This window comes from Hyperolius riggenbachi, chromosome 5 (assembly GCF_040937935.1).
Source record: "Hyperolius riggenbachi isolate aHypRig1 chromosome 5, aHypRig1.pri, whole genome shotgun sequence".
Classification (NCBI taxonomy): domain Eukaryota; kingdom Metazoa; phylum Chordata; class Amphibia; order Anura; family Hyperoliidae; genus Hyperolius; species Hyperolius riggenbachi.
Genome location: NC_090650.1, coordinates 221555194 through 221574913, shown reverse-complemented (window position 1 = coordinate 221574913; position 19720 = coordinate 221555194). Strand labels below are relative to the sequence as shown.

Here is a 19720-nt window from a genome sequence, read left to right as displayed (position 1 = left end):
ATGCTGGCAGAATGTATTTTTGCTAAACACTGCACCACTGTTAGTGTGAAGGAAAACATGGATGAGAAGGGGGAGATTGGACCACAGCAGTGACAGGACATTTTATGTCAACAGGCCCTAATTGTATACATTGTCCTTCCATCCATGGCTATTTGTTCAAACACCATGAAAGGTCTCTTGTAATTAAAGTGGTCGAACTGGCTGAGCAGTGCATGATTATTGATGCTCTGCACAAGCTGACCTTTAGTATCAAAAACTTTGACTGTCATAATGCTAAAAAGCATAATAATCTGTAAAAAGCAAGAAATGAAACAACTACTAGAATCTTTTTCTTTGCTTGGACCAAAAGATATATTTGGCTTGAAACTTACTGTTACAGCCAAATGATTTCGATTCAGCTGTTTAAGGGCTTCATTAATATTACATCTTTTATTGTTTTATGTTCAATTTTACTTTTGTGAACCAGTTTATTTATTCATCCCGAGTGAAGTGCTGTGAACATCTGTGGCTTCTTTTGATGAGGGCATTTGGAAATTGACAGCTTTTCATCAAGAAGACTTTTTAGTAGATGAGAGTTGAAATGCATTGCATGTTGCTGCTGCTCTAGGTTTAAACAGAACAGTAATTTACATTGTTCATTTCAAAACTCCATAATATCTCTCTGTAGCTGATTTTGAAAACATTTTTGTGAAGTATATTTAGAAAGAGGGACAATTCAAATCAAATACAGTGTAACTTCACCTTTGTTATTGGATATGGCATAAACCATCTGTTTTTTTGAAGCCCAAAATTATAGGCTTGTTCATAAGAGGGCGAATAGGCTACAGCAGACGTTTCTGCAGAAATAATGGCATTCTTAGATTGCCAGATTTAATGAGGAACTGCAGTGCCAATAACGTAATAGAAAAAAAATGCTTACTTTTTACCACAATTATTTGTAAATGATTTAGTCAGTGTTTGCCCATTGTAAATCTTTCCCCTCCCTGATTGACATTCTGAACGTTATGACATGGCGACATCTTTACTGCTGGCAGGTGATATCTGTGGAAGGAGATGCTGCTTCTTTGGCAGTTGGAAACTTGCTGCTCCCACAGTGTGATGTCAGTAACTAGGTGCTGACATCACACTGTGGGAGGCGTTTCACCACAATATCCACGATACAGAGCCCCCTGATGATATGTTTGAGAAAAGGTAAAGATTTCTGGTGGGAAAGGGGGTATCAGCTACCAATTGGGATAAAGTTCAATCCTTGGTTACAGTTCCTCTTTAAGCATTACTATCAGAAACGTGCAACGAGAAGTTGAGATTGGCATGTTTGGCATATTTATGAAGTGGTGATTAGCTGATTGCCACATATGAAGAGGCCACTTTATGGATTCACCACTTTGAAAATGGAGAGTGACATAGGCTACAAAAGAATGGTGTTTTTTTTTATTCTGACCATTTGCCAGTTTATTGCTGATCACCTATTTAACAAATAGTAGTACATGACCTCAGGACCAAAGTCATTGGGCCATGTATCACTCCCTTTTCTGGTGAGAAGAAACATCATTTGTCAATGTGTTAAGCAGGCCATACACTGGCTCGATTCACGGCCGTTTCGACAGCAGATCCGATCCTGGGATCGGATCTGCTGCCAATCGCTTGCGCTAAACGCACCCGCCGATCCGATTCCCTCCCGAAATCGGATCGGACCGTCGATCGCGCCGTGCGGGAAATTACCCTCGATCGCCCGGCGGTAGGAGCGCGTCGCTTGCGGCGTACGATTCGGGCCCGATCCGAGCATGTATACATTACCTGAAGCTGGCTCCGGGGTCCTCTTCTCCTCGCTGCACCGCATTTCCGCATGTCCCAGTGTACGCTTATACTTCCTGTGTCACTCCGGTGACCAGGAAGTTGAAATAGAGGGCGCTCTATTTGAACTTCCTGGTCACGGAGTAACACAGGAAGCGCCGGGATGGAGCAAGAACAGCGGTGCGGTGCAGTGCGGAGAAGACGCCCGGGAGCCAGCCTCAGGTAATGTATACGGGGGGGGGGGGGGGACAGGCGGCAGGAGCAGCTGAACAGATTGTGATCGGTTTCAGGCTGAAATCGATTCACAATCTGTTTGCAGTAAAGGCAGCCATACGATCCCTATCTGATCAGATTCGATCAGATAGGGATCTGTCAGCTGGTCGATCTAATGGCACATCGACCAGTGTATGGCCACCTTTACTCTAAAGCAAATTGAGGTGCAGAGATAACTAATGCAGATTAAGTATAGTTTGGTGGCAAGCTAATCCCCACCACACCACTTACTCAACACATCCACTCACACAGACTGTAGCCTTGTATTTAGTAGGTGTGGGTCTTGATTCTCTTGACTCCATAAAGGTAAAAGAAACCTTTGATTGGCCGGTTCAGGTAAATGGCTGGAGTTTTAACTTGAATCTTTGTCATTTTTCATGGTCAATCTGCTGGGATTCCCAGTCAGATTGGAAAAAAAAACAGTCTGGGGTCCCCCTCCACAGCACTTGTAGGCACTTATTTCACATGCATGTGATATAACAATAACAATAACAATTCTATAGCGCTTTTCTCCCATAGGACTCAAAGCACTTAGGCTCTCTCAGAATTCAGTGATTGGTAGTAGGATGAAGTGTTAACACAACAAAATTATATTTCTGCAAATGCCAGACTGAACAGGTGAGTTTTCAGTCTGGCATTTAAACACGTCCAGAGATGGAGCTGTCCTGATCTGCTGTGGTAAGGAGTTCCATAATGTAGGAGTGGCATGACAGAAGGCTATGGGACCAAAAGTTTTCAGGTGGACTCTGGGTATGACTAGATTATTGGAGCCTGTGGATCTGAGATTGCAGGGAGTACTACGCAGCTGCAGCATTTCTTTGAAGTATCCAGGGTCCAGATTATGAAGTGACTTAAATGTCAGTAGGTACGGTGACCATACGTCCCGCTTTACCCGGGACGCGTCCCGCCTTCAGGGGGCGCTGTCCCAGGCTGCATGAGGTCCCGGGAAACGTCCCGCTTTTAGCAACGGGACGTCCCGGCCTCGGGACTCTGGCCACCGTACAGTGAACTAGCCGCAGCGTCTACTAGACGCTGCGCTAGTTCATTCCCCGCAGCCCCGCTCCAGCCTGCAATGTTCTCCTCCGGCAGGCACAGGCAGAGCAGGGCTACGGGAAGATGACGTCCGGAAGCGGAGCCCTGTATTGGAGACTATTTGTCTCCAGTACAGGGCTCCGCCTCCGGACGCCATCTTGCCGTAGCCCTGCTCTGCCTGTGAGAGGCTGAGCGGGAGCTTGAAGATCGTCCAGGCCAGGGGGAGCTGCACACACCAGAGGCCGGCTGCGTGAGGGGACGTCTTCTGCCAGGTGAGTAAATGCTTTTTCTTGCAGGTGAAGTGTTTGCCCACATTTTGTACTGACATATTTGCCCAAATTGTGTTCATTTTGTACTGACATGTTTGCCCGCATTGCGTTTATCTTGTACTGACATGTTTGCCCGCAGTGCGTTTATCTTGTACTGACATGTTTGCCCGCAGTGCGTTTATCTTGTACTGACATGTTTGCCCGCAGTGCGTTTATCTTGTACTGACATGTTTGCCCGCAGTGCGTTTATCTTGTACTGACATGTATGCCCGCAGTGCGTTTATCTTGTACTGACATGTTTGCCCGCAGTGCGTTTATCTTGTACTGACATGTTTGCCCGCAGTGCGTTTATCTTGTACTGACATGTTTGCCCGCAGTGCGTTTATCTTGTACTGACATGTTTGCCCGCAGTGCGTTTATCTTGTACTGACATGTTTGCCCGCAGTGCGTTTATCTTGTACTGACATGTTTGCCCGCAGTGCGTTTATCTTGTACTGACATGTTTGCCCGCAGTGCGTTTATCTTGTACTGACATGTTTGCCGCAGTGCGTTTATCTTGTACTGACATGTTTGCCCGCAGTGCGTTTATCTTGTACTGACATGTTTGCCCGCAGTGAGTTTATCTTGTACTGACATGTTTGCCCGCAGTGCGTTTATCTTGTACTGACATGCTTGCCCGCCGTGCGTTCATTTTGTATTAACATGTTGCCCGCAGTGCGTTTATTTTGTACTGACATGTTTGCCCCCATTGCGTTTATTTTGTACTGACATGTTTGCCCCCATTGCGTTTATTTTATGCTGACATGTTGCCCGCAATGCGTTTATTTTGTGCTGAAATGTTGCCCGCAATGCGTTTATTTTGTGCTGAAATGTTGCCCATTGCGTTTATTTTGTGGTGTCTGGGGTAACTGTTGCTGCATTTATTATTTAATGGTCATAGTTGGCTGTGTTTGCTGCTTTGGGGTTATGGCATACTATTAAATAGCATCACACAGTTTCTGCACACCTATGATGTGAATCCACGTTTGACCACATCACGGCGTAAACACTGCTTTCTTATGCCTCGCTGTTGCATCATTACGTTAGCTCCGCCCATAGAATGTCATGACCACGCCCATTTTTCGCGCGCGCTGCAGACACCACATTTTTCGCATCCCCTGTTTTTTGCCACCCCCCCCCCAATTCCCCCCGTCCCAGGTTGAGCCTTAAAAAATCTGGTCACTCTACAGTAGGCCAATTTTGAATAGGATCTTCCATTCTATAGGTAGCCAGTGAAGGGGGTGAAGGACTGGTGTTATGTGACAGTGATGGGGTTGGTTTGTTAACAGTCTAGCAGCAGTATTCTGTATCAGCTGTAGGCGGTACAAGTCCTTTTTTGGAAGGCCGATGTAGAGAGCATTACAATAGTCCAGTTGGGATGTAATGAAGGCATGAACTAAGGTTGGTAGATCTTCTGGGGGGATGAGGTGCTTGATTTTTGCGATGTTCTTCAGGTGAAAATAGGATGATTTTACCACAACAGAGATGTGAGTTCTGAAGTTTAGATCCCCATCAATTAGAGCTCTCAGGCTATGCACATGATTAGAGCTGCGTAGATCCGTGCCTCCTATTCCCAGTGGTGAAGACTGCAAGTTAAGTTATTTTGCTGTCATGCGCTGCCCTCCAATCATAAGGACTTCAGTTTTATCTGTGTTTAGTCTCAGCCAGTTGTCACTCATCCATTGCTGTAGTTCGGCTAAGCAGGCGTTTATAGTTGGAGTTGGGTCTGTCACACCAGGTTTGAAGGAAAGATATAGCTGGGTTTCGTCAGCATAGCAGTGGTATGTCAAGCTGTGTTTTTAGATTAGTTTTGCAAGCGGTAACATGTAAATGGTGAAAAGTAGAAAGGATTGAGTCCTGGGCACCCCATACTTAAGCAGTACAGAGGTGGACAGGAAGGGCCCCATAGATACTTTTTGGGTTCTGCCACTCAAGAAGGATTGGAACCACTGGAGAACTGTGCCATCAATGCCACAGTAATCCTGTAGCCTGCTAATTAAGATGTCATGGATGGTCAAATGTATTAAAGGCTGCAGAAAGGTCTAGCAGTATATGTGGGGCACCCCACAGCAACACAAAGGCATGTGGTTTATAATACTGAAATGCTAGTGGTACTGAATGGCATTTTCAGGCCCTAGCTGGAGCCATATAACAGATGGTCACAGGCAATCAGTAAGGTGCTTTTCACCACAAACGTGATGTCCAGAGTTTATATGGGGAAGCTTTTTTCTCCCCGCGTAGGATGCTCAATCCTTTCTCATACATGACTGCTTTCAAGGTTTGAGGCATTATACTAAATACAGAATGGGCAAATTTCATTGTTAGGTGAACATCAACATCAACTCTAGTTATGAATGAGCAAAATAGAGAAAATCAAGACCTCTGTAAGATTTTTTATCTGAGGTGTTACAAACATATTCACACTACTGTGTCGTTTGTGCAAGGCCAGTTTTGTACATATCACATCTGAACCAGTTCAGATGCCATGGAAATTATGCTCTAGTCTGGTGGTAAATGACATGTGCGTTGCATATCTGAATTATATTCCTCCTAGCAGCCAGGTACCAGCAGATCAGTGTTCACTCTACTTCTGGATGCACAATGCAAGGAGTCTTAGGGGAATGCTTGACCACTGGGAACTGGAAGAAGATAAGTGATCTAATTTAACTGATATATTAAATTAGTCGAGCAACATTAATCTTCAAATACAGTATTGAACTATAAATCAATGTGTATGTTTGGTCATTTAGCAAAGATAATGAAGAGCTTATAAAGGTAAATCCAGTTTTAGTAAAACATGCCATGTATAAAACATATGCCAGAGATTCTGTTGTAATTGAGAGCAGGCCCACATATAGGCTGAGACACCTGCACTATACCACTGAGGGGTGGCATTATTGCTGTAATGTGTCTTTTGGATCGCTGGTTTACTCTGGTAATCAAAGTTGTTTACAGCAAACATGGGAAACCAGAAATGGGCAAATATATTTGTCTACAACATCTGAATTTGATGTCAAAGCTTAAAGGCTATAGCCGCGTGTTTACATAAAGCGTCCTGTTATTTATCCTTATTTCTTCCTCTCCGTCTGGCATACCTTAGTTCACCGCCGACATCAACCGCTCTAATCTGAAAATATGCTTCTTAATAATGTTTTAATGTGAGGTTTTTTTTATACTGTACTAATGTTACTAACAAGATTGCTGGTTATCAACTGTGGTATTTTAGCAGATACATTATATTCTGTCTGCCACTTCAACAGGATTAGAAATAGATTAGTCTCTAGTAGAGAGCCTGATGTCAATGACAAGGCTAAGTTGCTATGAGGTAAACATTGTCATTTGCTGCTATTTTGTCAGGCAGAGACTCAGCAAGCGAGAAATATCACAGTTTAATTTGATCTTTAACACACATAAACAACATATCTAACAGAGTACTGCAGCTGCTGAAAAGTCTGACTCCATGAAACATATATTCTCTCTTCTGAGCTGTTGTGCAAAATTATGACAAAATTAAGACAAAATAATTGCCTTCTAGTCTTTGATTAAAGCAAACATATTTCTTGGATTAGCGGAGTGTTTGTTGAGCATTAATTTGCTCTCTGCAGACGGTTCATTGGAGAAAAAGCTGGTTTGAAAATATGAATTCACAGCTAGTTTTTTTTATCTTCTGTGACTGGGCTCGAGCTGTGATCAGTCAGCACAACACTTTTAGTCTATGCTGGTAACACTGTTCTAAATTGTCCAAATCAAATTGCTCTTCAAAAAGTCACTCCTACATTAGGGTGGGCTGTACGATTTGTAGCACAAAATTGGGAGTAGTTGTATGACCTCAGAAAAACAAGGTCAGAAGCCAGAAAATCAGAATGCAGAACGAAGAGCATGAATCAAATAAAAGCCCACTGCGCCAAAGTTCTGGCAAGGTTCTAGGTGGGGTTAGGTTGGCCTTGAATGAATCGAGCTTCAGGTTTTGACTAATTAGGGCTGTTTCACACTAAAAAGCGCTAGCGATTATGGAGTGATATTAAAGTGATTTGGTGGGAAATAGCTCAAAGCATGTTATTGCCCAAGCCCTTCAAAACACTGGAAAGTGCTGGTGATCAAAAAAGGTCTTTGAAAGTGCCCTTGGTGTAGCAGAAAGGCCACCTGCCATTGAGAAATGGAAGTATAGCAGTCCAGTAGCACAATGCCACCAGCGGGTGAAATGGGGTTTCATGTACCAGATTGTCCACAAAAGCTCGCTGGTGAGCAGAAGTACAATAATCCAAGGGCAAAGCGACACTAGCTGGTGAGGCAAAAGTGAAGCAGGCAAAGACAGCAGCTGGTAGTGAAGCATTAGACATACTGACAGGCTTAATATAATTATCTATGAAGAGAAAGCACATAGGGCCATACTGGATCAAATTTACCAAACTAACTACTTTAAAGAGATTAACCTGTTTACACTGCATAAATAAACTTGACTCTGGAGTTTAAAATGTCCAGTGCAACACTTTAATCATCATGCACTGAGCATAAACACCAGGTGATTAATCTTGTCCATAGAATTTAATAGGATAAGTGATTAATTACTCATCGAGGAAGGTGTTATTTCTTCCGTGAACATGACTAAATTATACAATGAGGATGCTTTAAGAATCCATGAGAAAACCTCTAGATAATCACTTTTAGTATTAAAATAAATTTCAATTTTCTATAAGTGATTGATACATAATTGACTTAGAAGCATTTTCTGTCATCTCTCTTCTCTCTCAAAATATACTTGTTTGTTATTTTACAATGGAAGCCTCAGCAAATTGCTGAAATTAAATATGGATAGCCAATCCTCAGGATTAATGTTAAGAATAATCCTTATACACCTTTCGGGAGAAGGGCATCCAGATCCGTAATAACGTATTGGGGTAAAGCTCTAACATAAAAAAACAAACAAACAAACAAAAACCCTACATATTGTGCATAAATGATTGCTCTTCTTTCTGGATGGAGGCGAGTATGGCCATGGTTTACATACTAAAGAGAGCCATTTATGGAGTTTCACCTGTTGGACATGCTCCTGCCTACTCTCCAGGCTAAATTGGCTTCTGCTAGCTGGGGCTGGGAATTCTACTTGTTGGTAGGAATCTTCCAACGCCACAGCTGTACCCTGCAATGGCTTGATCCTACAGTCAGAAGCCATACCATCCTGTGTCGTCCCCATCCTTCCCCACTATGTGCTCACTCACTCACTCACTCACTCACTCACTCACTCACTCACTCACTCACTCACCTGTTTTATCACCTGTGCAGTCTTTCCCCCATCCATTCCAACCCAGTCAAATTAATTTGTAGACAGGATTATAACAACTGTGCTTCTGTACGATGGAACAAGAGAAGACACAGAACATTTATATCATGCTTTTCTCCTGGCTGGCTCAAATCGCTGGAGCTGCAGCCACAAGGGCACGCTCTATAAGCAGTAGCAGCGTTAGGGTGTCTTGCTCAAGGTCTCCTACTGAATAGGTGCAGGCTTACTAAACAGGAAGAGTCGAGATAGTATACTATCCAGCCACCACAAGAATAAATAATATTAATAAACAATGAAAGACACAGCACTGTCCGCAGCTCTGATTATGTTTCTGGCAAATTTTATTAGTGTTACAAAAGTGGAATTTCCCTTTTACAATGTTAAATCACTGAAACAAAACTAGGGAAATGTGTTGCAGTACCAGCATATTTGTGACCTAGAGAGAATGAGACACAGCTTTATAAATTTACAGAAAAAGCTTAAACTACGTGGGCACATTTAATTTCATTTTAGTAAGTGAATTAATCACTACTTGTCAATCACCTCTTTTAATATTCTTAATTGCAGTTACTTACAGAGGAAGGCCAGCATAAAACGGTGACAGTGATGAGAAAACTTTAGCAAACCTTCAACACTGGCAATTGCATGAAGTAGATTACATTTTATTTACTTGCTGGATATTCATAAGCAATAAAGTGTAGTAGTAAAGGGATCAATTTACAGTAGTAGCAGAAATAACTCCCATGTGTAATCATTCTGATACCTGATGCTTGTGCAGAACACATATGAGATGTGCACAGAAATTATTTACACTCACCTGCATGATGTTGCCATTAATACTCAGAGTACCCAAGTTTCATTTCAGCCTGTTCCACATATTCCCCCAGCAGGTCAAAGCACCACTATCATCTCTGCAGCAACATCTGTATTGCCTAATAAATCCAATCTTTGAGGTGCAATGTGCCCATTCCCTCACTGCAGATTCTAAGGAATTGTTGTCTGTACAATTTAATCTCCAACTTATCAAAGGTGGCACATTTTTTGTCCCTGATCATTTTGACACAGGTTGAAGTATTGCTGGTGGTAATGAGGTTGTCAGCCAATCACTGCTTTTCCCCCTCTGCAGTTCCTTGCAAACTGTGAAGCCAGTTGAAAACAGTTGCACATGACTGAAGTGATCACTACAGACAGCCACTAGATGTCCATAAATAATTGTGACATTATCACCTTCCTCTCATGGGAACCATGCAATCCACTTACGTCTGTGATAATCATTCACCTTCCATGTTTTGTCAGTCATTGCAATGTCGTATGTGGCTATATAGGGCTATAGCCAGCTCAATGCTTACCACTTAGGCACTTTGGCAATGGGAGGGAGAAGGCACCCTAAAAATGTAGGTGTGTGGGTGTGGAAAAAGCATATAAAAATGGCTTACCTCTATGAAGAAGTGAGTAATCCAAATTAATAACATACTTGTTTATTAGGAACCAGAGACTTGATAATGTATCAAGTGTCTGGTTCCTAATAAAAATGTGTTATTAATTTGGCTTACCCACTTCTTTATTGAGGTAACCCATATTTATATGCTTTTCCCACATCCATACACCTACATTTCTGGGGCACCTTCTCCCTCCCAGTGATATTTATTATCGGCCCCCCGATCCTGGGGTGCTGGTCGTGTTTTAAGGGGTCATTTGAACCCTTCATACTTCATCGAAGAGGCAAGAACCCGAGTGAGGACAGTTTCCCTCACTGGCAAATATATTGTGGTTGCGGGTCTTGCAACCCACCTTTGTGAGTATCCTGCACATTAATACTGTTGTCTGACCCATAGCCACGATATACTACACCATCTTCCTGGTGTCCCTGTCTTGCTTTTTGTTTCCTCTGAAAGTTCCTTGGACTCCAATGGTCACCACACCCCCTTTACCACTTAGGCACTACACTATGGCCTCGATTCATAAAGCATTCCCGCATTCGGAAATGCAAAAAAACGCTCACTTTACCGACCACACACCAAAATATGCATTCATAAAGGCTTTTTCCGCATGAAAAGCCGACATTTGCGAGCAGAGTGATCAATCACCGCCTTGCGCGGTGATTATCACAGCAACAGTAACAAATGTCAATTCATAAAGATTAGAGGTAGCGGTATGCGGACGGGTATTACCGCTACCTCTGATGTGGCGAGAAGCGTGCGGAATCCGTTGCAGTGAATGGGACAGACCTCCCAAGCAGCTGCAGAGAGAACACCGCACGGAGGGATTCCGCCTGCTTCCCCTGTTTCCGCACGTCTCCCGACAGCCTAACGCCTGCCTACAGCGGAGTATCTCCGCACGTATATCACAAGTAGCTAAATTTTTATGAATTACCACCCTGAAGGCGGAAATACCGACAGCGGTGTTTCCCCGCTCGACTTTCCCCGCTCGCAGGCAGTTTTATGAATCGAGGCCTATGTCTTATCAATGCCGACTTTCATCCCCCTACTACTTACACGGTCAGATACAAATACTGGCCTCAGTCTAAATCATTTCTGTATGAGGTACATTATGAAGCATATTAGTATCGTGTTCTTTTTCCATCATTGTGCTGGCTAGCTTCAAACAGAGCAACTTGCATTCTCGCTGCAACAAATAGTGTGGGCTTTGTTTTAGCTCTTCAAGTTATTCTGTGAACATTATGACCAACCACTAAACATAACAACCACATGCTTCAAAAATAGACTGTAGGTGCATAGCTGAATTCTATATAATCTAACAACAATTAAATGCAAATTGAGCACAGATATTCAAATCGTTTTGCAGCTACTTAGCTACAAGCCATGTTTATTAGCATTAAAAGTCATAACAAAAGCATATAATGATACAGCAATATTGCTATAGGAATAGCAACACTAATCCATTTCCTTTTCAGTCTGGATAAATCATTCTCATCAAAAGATACAAATAATAGCTGACTGGCTGCACTCTCAATTCAGTTTTCTTATTGATATAATCAACCATTGGCATCAAGAGCCATACAGACCTAAAATGTAAGTAACTGCAACACAAAACTAGATTCTACAATAAAATTTAGCCTACACCCTCTCATTCATAATAAAAATACCAGCAATAACGCTAACAAAAAATCTCATACAAGCTTAGTGAGAAAAGGGCATCAGTGACACAAAACATATCTTAGTGCAATGTGTAGGTTTGTGAATTATTCCAGGGAGCTTGTTCAGCAGATTTAGGCTAAGCGAAAGACACAGGAACAGGTGCAAGGTGTTTCTAAGCTGTGCATATAAACAAAAGGTTAGTGAGTGAAACAGCAAGCATGAATGAAATAAGGAGGAGTAAGAAGAGGATGATCTGCTGAGTTTGGAGAACATTGGATGATATAGCCAAGCCAGCAAATCTGGATTTTTTTTTTTAATATTGTCTCACATTATATGGCAAAAGTTTTCAGTCCTCACCTGGGTTATATCAGGACACACACACCAGGACAGGATTTTTTTTGTACTTAATTACGGCTGTTTTGGAGCTATACAAATGTATATAAATACACAGCTCAGCAAGTCTCTGGTGTTGAACATAATTTGCATCAATACATTTCTTCTTCTAAAAATAGTCATTTTGTTTTAGGACTGACTTCTGACCATATCCACAAAAAAACAATAAAAGTTTAATAATACTCCCTACCATAGTTGTACATGTATAAATAATGGAGGTGATCTATTAATGCTGAGTATGTGACAGTAATGCACATTCGCAATCTGAAAAAATCTTTGCGGGGTGGTTGTCTGTAAATAAACAACATCAGGTGTCAAATTCCCAAGGTACGCCACTGACATGATGTTAACAATATGTTTGCTTCCATGAAAGCAGGAAGTAGAAACAGTGCCGATTTATTTTAGGATTTCTATCAGGTGTAACAACAAAATGTTTAGGTTATTATGCTTTTAGAGCAGAAAAGAAATTCTGAGTTCAGGTCCTCTTTACTCTGTACCTGACTATGTGAGTTGAATAGTCAGGAAGGACATAAACACATAGGGCTTGATTCACAAAAGAGTGCTAACTGATAGCACGGCCGTCTCCGTGCGAATTTTTGCGTTTCGCGCAATCATGAATTTTCGCACGAAACGATAAAGTTTTCACGTTCATGTTTGCGTGTGAAAATTTGCACGGAAACGGCCATGCTGTCAGTTAGCACTCTTTTGTGAATCAAGCCCATAGGTTTTAAAACTCTTTAATTAAAAATCCATTGCCATCACCCACAGCTACTTTCCAATATTATATTATTTTTTTGTTCTTCTTATGTACTTCTGTCGTTTGTCAATATATCTTCTGTCTTCATTGTACAAAGCTTATCTGCCATCTTAACCCAATACTAGGCTACTACCATCTGACTGTGAGCCCTGGAATCTGTATATTTGAATTTGCTGCAGAGGCTTTCTATTTGTCCATTCATCTGGACCCATGGAACGCTTTGGCAAGAAACTCAAATGAGCCTTTGGGGGAGTGATGACTCTTATTGGTTGAAATGAATAGACCAATGTGAAGCCTTAGCCAGAAATTCAAATATATCAATACAAAGACTTCCAGTTACACGAAAGCAGTCAAGCATCAAGTGAAGATGTTGTGGCCTAAACTCAAGGTCGGAAAAATACAAAGAATGAGCAGAAGAAAAGAAGATGAAACAACTACTGGAAAATAGACAAGGATTATTGTGATTCATTTTAATAGACCATTATTAAAACATGAGAATGTATTTCTTAAAGAGAATCTGTACTCTGAAATTCTTACAATAAAAAGCATACCATTCTATTCATTATGTGCTCCTGGTCCCCTCTGTGCTGTTTCTGCCATTCTCTGCTGCAAACCTGGCTTGTAATTGCCAGTTTTAGGCAGTGTTTACAAACAAACTAACCAGCTTCTAATAGGCTCAGCTAAGCAGAGTGTGTTAGTCACACAGAGCCTGCAGGGGGTGTGTACAGCTTCTAGCTAATCACAAGCAGCCCTGCACATTCCAGTCTGACTGCCTCAGCCTGACTGTGCCCACTATAGAGAGAAGATTAGATCATATAACAGAGATAACACAGCTACTGTGCAATTAGGAAAAGCTGCAGTAAGCCAGACCACATTAGAAAAGGCATAGGAACTTATAGCATAGAAGAAATAAAGATAAACAATTTGTTACAGAGTCTCTTTAAAACTGATTTTTTTGTGGTGTGATCTTTTTTTCCCCACTATTAATCTGCTATGATAAGTAGGTTAAGAATAATTGGATTGTAAACTCTTTTGAGGACAGTGATGAAACTAGGGACTATTTGAAGCACTGTGGACGATGTCAGCACTAAGTACATACAAAATAAATAATTACCCCTTTTACCTATCTACTGTACCTGACTCGGATTGGCTATTTGGGTTAGTAATAAAGCAGCACAAAAAACCCCATTATACTATTAATATCACCACATGCTGGGTGACAAAGGTGAGGAAGAGCCACTTGTCCTTAAAGTGAACCCGAGGTGTTAGTTATTTGGAGGCTGCCATATTTAATTCCTTTTAAGCAATACCAGTTGCCTGGCTGTAGTGCTGCTCCTCTGACTCTAATACTTGTAGCCATAGACCCTGAACATGCATATGCAGATCAGGTGTTTTTGACAATATTGTCAGAACTGACAAGATTAGCTGCATGCTTGTTTCTGGTGTACTTCAGACACTACTGCAGCAAGATAGATAAGCAGGACTGCCAGGCAAATGGTATTGTCTAAAAGGAAACATATATGGCAGCCTCCATATCACTCTCACTTTGGATTCACTTTAACTTTGGGGTATGGCCTATTTATAAAGGTAGGTGGAGGAAGTAAAGGTAGGTGGAGGAAGTAACAAGCCCTTGCAATGTGTGTCTGAATATTAAAAGCCAGGTTGGCTGGTGTTGGTTGGTAGGGCTGAGCACCAGGACTACTGCCTCAGCATTCTTGGCCACCTAACCTGTATGTGGATTTGGGGGATTGTAATTCTTGGAAGGCCAACTAGGCTGTTATAAGTGTTTGCAGAACCTAACATTGCAGAGGTTCTTCACCTTTATTTCATAAATGGAGCCTGCTGCTGGCCAGCATGGCAGTACTAATCTCAATGATGAATAAGAAAATGTGCATTCACATGTATGATTCCAGTTCAATGTTATGGAGCCAGTCATGGCTCCTGATGTACAGGAAAATGCACAGTTTAGCACATTATGGCCACATTGCTGGGATCACACCCTACCTGGCGATCATGCCCAGAACAGGCATACTGGGCCTAAGGCTCAACACACACCATAAAATCTTGGTTGTTCAATTTTACCACTTTCATGTAGTATAAGAGCTTATCCAATCAATCATTCAAGGTATTTTCAATCTGTTGGCCCTTATACTACATAGATTTGGTAAATCTGTACAACCAAGATTGTATGGTGTGTGTTGAGCTTAAGGATTGCAGAGAGCAATTCTTTGGTTTAGTAAATCAGGCCTGCTTTCTCTGTAGATTTGCACTTTTCTTCCTTAGTGTTGAAAGATATAGACCTCAAACATGCAGTGACATAAAGCATAATACACACTCTCAATTTTTTATTGGAATGCATTTTAAATGAGATGCATTAATTAAATAATAAAGCGTAACCACTGACTATTCTCTGTTCACGGAAGTACAGTTGCACATTAATGGATTCATTGATTTACTTAAAAGTCACTTCCAGCTACTCTGAAGCGTACGTACGAAAAGGGCGTCGGGAAAAAAGGGCGCGTGGTATAAACGATAAATGGAAATATCGTTTATAGAAATTATTGTGTAGAATTTCGTTTATAAATAGTGATTTAAAAATGTATAAATCACTAAATAATGTGTATGAGATCGGCAATTCTTAAAACGTTAATCTTCCCTGTTTGTAAAGTGAAACTTATATTTTCGTTTATTAAAAACCCTCCCTGTACCTATCCCTAACCCCTAGACCCCCTGTTGGTGCCTAAACCTAAGACCCCCCTGTTGGTGCCTAACCCTAAGACCCCCCTGTTGGTGCCTAACCCTAAGACCCCCCTGTTGGTGCCTAACCCTAAGACCCCCCTGTTAGTGCCTAAACCTAAGACCCCCCTGTTAGTGCCTAAACCTAAGACCCCCCTGTAGGTGCCTAACCCTAAGACCCCCCTGTAGGTGCCTAACCCTAAGACCCCCCTGTTGGTGCCTAAACCTAAGACCCCCCTGTTAGTGCCTAAACCTAAGACCCCCCTGTAGGTGCCTAAACCTAAGACCCCCCTGTTGGTGCCTAAACCTAAAACCCCCTATGGATAATAATGTTTTACAGACATGAATAAATAAAGAATGTAAAGAAAAAAAATGTAAATTATTTTTTTGGGTGGATAATAATGTGTTAGAAATGTTTTAGAAATAGTGATTTATTATCTTCATAAACGTTATTCGTCACGGGCTCATTTTGTAAACTTAAATCATCACAAACATAGTTATAAATCCTTAAAAATCTCCGGGCGCCGTTATAAATCCTTAAAAATCTCCGGCGCCTTATTTTCCCCGTTCAGCGCCCATTAAACGATATTTATAATGAAAGTGAATGGGGCGCCCTTTTTGTCCACTTGTCTCATGCGCCCAAATCTACTGCTTCCTACTCTGAAATTTGCACAGCATGATTAAGTGTTATTTAATATATTCATTTCTTGTGAGAACCCAGCATATTTGTTCAGGTCACTTTGTCTTAAATAGAGCCAGCCAGATGACTGTAAAGATAAATTGATTTATGTTAGATAAATGGATACAGCAAAGGATTTAGAAAAATACATTGTATATACAGCCTCCTTTTCTCCTTCATTTTGTAACTGCTGTGGGCTCTGCAGTATGTTTCCCCCTAAAGGATGCAAACTATAGACCTATATTAGGAAACATCAGAAATAGGTATATGATGCCTGTAGCACAGCAGCTGACTGTCTGGGGCTTGTTATCGGTAATCTTATGTTTCAGTCTGAGTGATACCATTACTGTACTGATAGATTGCATGACCTTTGTATTCTATCTGGAGCCAACATGGAACTGAGCCTATTTTGTAAAACTGTGAATCCGGTTTACAGCAATTTTGTGCAAAAAGTTTGCACATCACAACAAGGTTTAGTAGTTATGTGAAAGAGACCTAGGGCCACATCCTAATACGTAACTCGCCAGCTTTGAACGCTGGCATGTCTGAAAATGATCCTATTTCCCTTAGCACCTGGCAAGGTGTTAACATGCTTATGCTATTCCCCTGTTCATGCTGCTGGTTAGCGATGCTTCCCATCAGATATGAGAGTTAGCCTAGCCTGACTAAGGAGCAGGACTAAAGTCCCTAAAGCAGTAACTAAGCATGTGGGCGCCTGCAGAGCTGAACCCCTGGCAACTAAGCCGGGCATCCCTGGCAAATATCTGCTGTCCCATTGCTTTGTGCAGCACTCCCCTGGCTCTGTACTACTGGGAGCCCCTCCAAAGCACCTTTGAAGCTCCTGCCTGGGCATGGCTCGGGATACAGGAGCATTGCTCAGGCAAATGGCTACTAATGCGGTAAACGTTCAGCCATCGCACAAGTGAAGCATATCACCAAGAATAGAATATGGCCAATGTTCACAATAACTGAGCAAAAATTACACACTATTACAAATAACTGAACAAAAATCACTCACTATGACTGCTTATATAGATTACACTTTCTTTTTTCTCCACAGCTATGCATTAGTTACACAATTAAAAAACTAAAACAAAATAAAGGGTTACTGTAGGGTGTTCGGGGTAAAATGAGTTGAACTTACCCGGGGCTTCTAACGGTCCCCTGCAGACATCCTGTGCCTGTGCAGCCCCTCACCGATGCTCTGGGCCCGCCTCCGGTTCACTTCTGGAATTTCAGACTTTAAAGGCTGAAAACCACTGCACCTGCGTTGCCATGTCCTCAATCCCGCTGATGTCACCAGGAGTGTACTGCGCAGACACAGACCATACTGGGCCTGTGCAGTATGCTCCTGGTGACATCAGCGAGATCGAGGACACGGCAACGCAGGCGCAGTGGTTTTCAGACTTTAAAGTCTGAAATTCCAAAAGTGAACCGGAGGCGGGGCCGGAGCATCGGTGAGTGGCTGCGTGGGCACAGGATGTCTGCAGGGGACCATTAGAAGCCCCGGGTAACTTCAACTCATTTTCCCCCGACACCCCCTACAGTATCCCTTTAAGCAAAAATACAGCATTTTAATTGCTTCTCCACTGCTCACCTATGCACCTCTCTGCAAGTCATGGTATTTTTCATTTATGAATTAATGAATACAATGAATAATGATATTTTTTTGTGCTGTGATCTATTGAGAATTTTAGACAGCTTATAAACATGAGTGTGTATGTACATAGGACCAACTAGTAATCTCAAATGATCTAGCTGAAATGAATATTGTACCGAGGTTCTGTTCAATCTGACTCAGCAATGCTGTGAACATTTACAAGCAGATATTCTTGGAGAAGTCAATAAAAACTTCCCAGCTATAACTAACAAATGGCTTTATTGCATTGTTAAAGTACACATGCATTTTATACAAGAGTCTGAGTTCTAGTAATAAGCCATCAATGTGAACTAATTCTCAAACAGTATAGTAAACCTCTTTAAGACAGATATTGCATTTCTTGGTATGCACCAACGTGGTAAATCATTGTAGTCTTTAATTACTCAAAACCACCTAAGTGATTCAGTCCCTGTTTTTCTGCAACATAAAAAAACCGCTCTAATAACATGACAACAAAATTTGGCTTTATAATGGAGGCTGCATAGAGTGGTGTGACTACAACCTACCAAGCGCTCCAGTAAAGGACTGCCAGCCAGGCCCCCAGCCCCCATCTTCTATCCCCCCTTCCAGAGTTAAATGCAGAACATTGGCAGCAGAGTGCTATACATTACCTTCTTCCGGCATTGGGATAGCGAAAACGGCTATTTAGCCGCAAGATGAAATGGACGCGCAGGTTCATCCCATTGTAGCTTGGTTACCGTTATAATTAACCTTCCAAATCGGCGCCGTGCCTGAATTTATCGGTTTTTATAACGGCTATGATTCGGCAAAGTCAGTTTTGTAAATTTCCAAGCTGAAAGATGAAATGAATGTTCTTTTTGGGGGCAGGAGGGGTTGCAGCATAAGAGGAGAGCTGTGGCCGCAGATCGGTGGGGAGGGGGGAAATTCCCCCCCCCCCTCACCTCGGGCTCTCCTCTCAGCGCTCCCCTCCTGCAATCAATCATTGGTGGTGCTCGTGGCAGCCGCGGCGGCGGCAGGCAAGCTGAGCACATACCTCCTTCTGGCCTCCGATCACTAAGAGCTTCATAGAACTTTATGTTTACACAGGAAGTTCCATAAAGCACTTAGTGATAGGAGACCTCCGGCCAGAAGGAGGTATGTGCACAGCTTGCCTGCCGCCGCCGCGGCTGCCACGAGCACCACCAATGATTGATTGCAGGAGGGGAGCGCTAAGAGGAGAGCCCGAGGTGAGGGAGGGGGGGGGGAAATTTCCCCCCTCCCCACCGATCTGCGGCCACAGCTCTCCTCTTATGCTGCAACCCCTCCTGCCCCAAAAGGTCCCCGAGCGAGCATTGAACGTTGCCGTTAGACATGAGCTTTGCGGCAACACACGCGTCCATTTATAACTGCGGCCAGTATTCTCGTACCGGTGGGATAGGTCTTCTTCGCTTCCCTCTTCAGTGTAGCTCTGCACTGTACAGCCAATCACTTATGTGGCTCCCTTCATGTGACAAGCATCATAAGCCGCATAATGATTGGCTGTCAGGCAAGTGGCAACACAGGAATGAGGAGGAGCTGTCCCACTGCCGGAAGCAGGTAATATAAAATACTTCACTGCCGCTGCTCTGCATTTGCTGACAGGAGCAAGCCCCTTTAACCCCCATGCCCCTTCACAGGGGCTATTTTTATGCTCCTGGCTACAAATGCTTCTTCTTCTTATTATTATTTTAGTATTTATATAGCACCAACATCATCCGCAGCGCTGTACA

General features: G+C 42.4%; 1 protein-coding gene across 5 annotated transcripts in view; it reads right to left on the bottom strand.

Annotated features, from left to right (window-relative positions):
- The window catches only part of LOC137518602 (poly(rC)-binding protein 3-like), a 1088021-nt gene that overhangs the window by 488269 nt on the left and 580032 nt on the right, over positions 1 to 19720 (bottom strand). Inside the window, exon 1 of one of the 5 annotated variants that reach the window (XM_068236681.1) lies at positions 9506 to 9804. The exons of the other annotated variants lie outside the window; for them this stretch is intronic. The gene's annotated coding sequence lies outside the window, so the exon portion shown is untranslated. Of the gene's footprint in view, positions 1 to 9505; positions 9805 to 19720 lie in introns of those variants that run through there. 5 annotated transcript variants of the gene reach the window in all.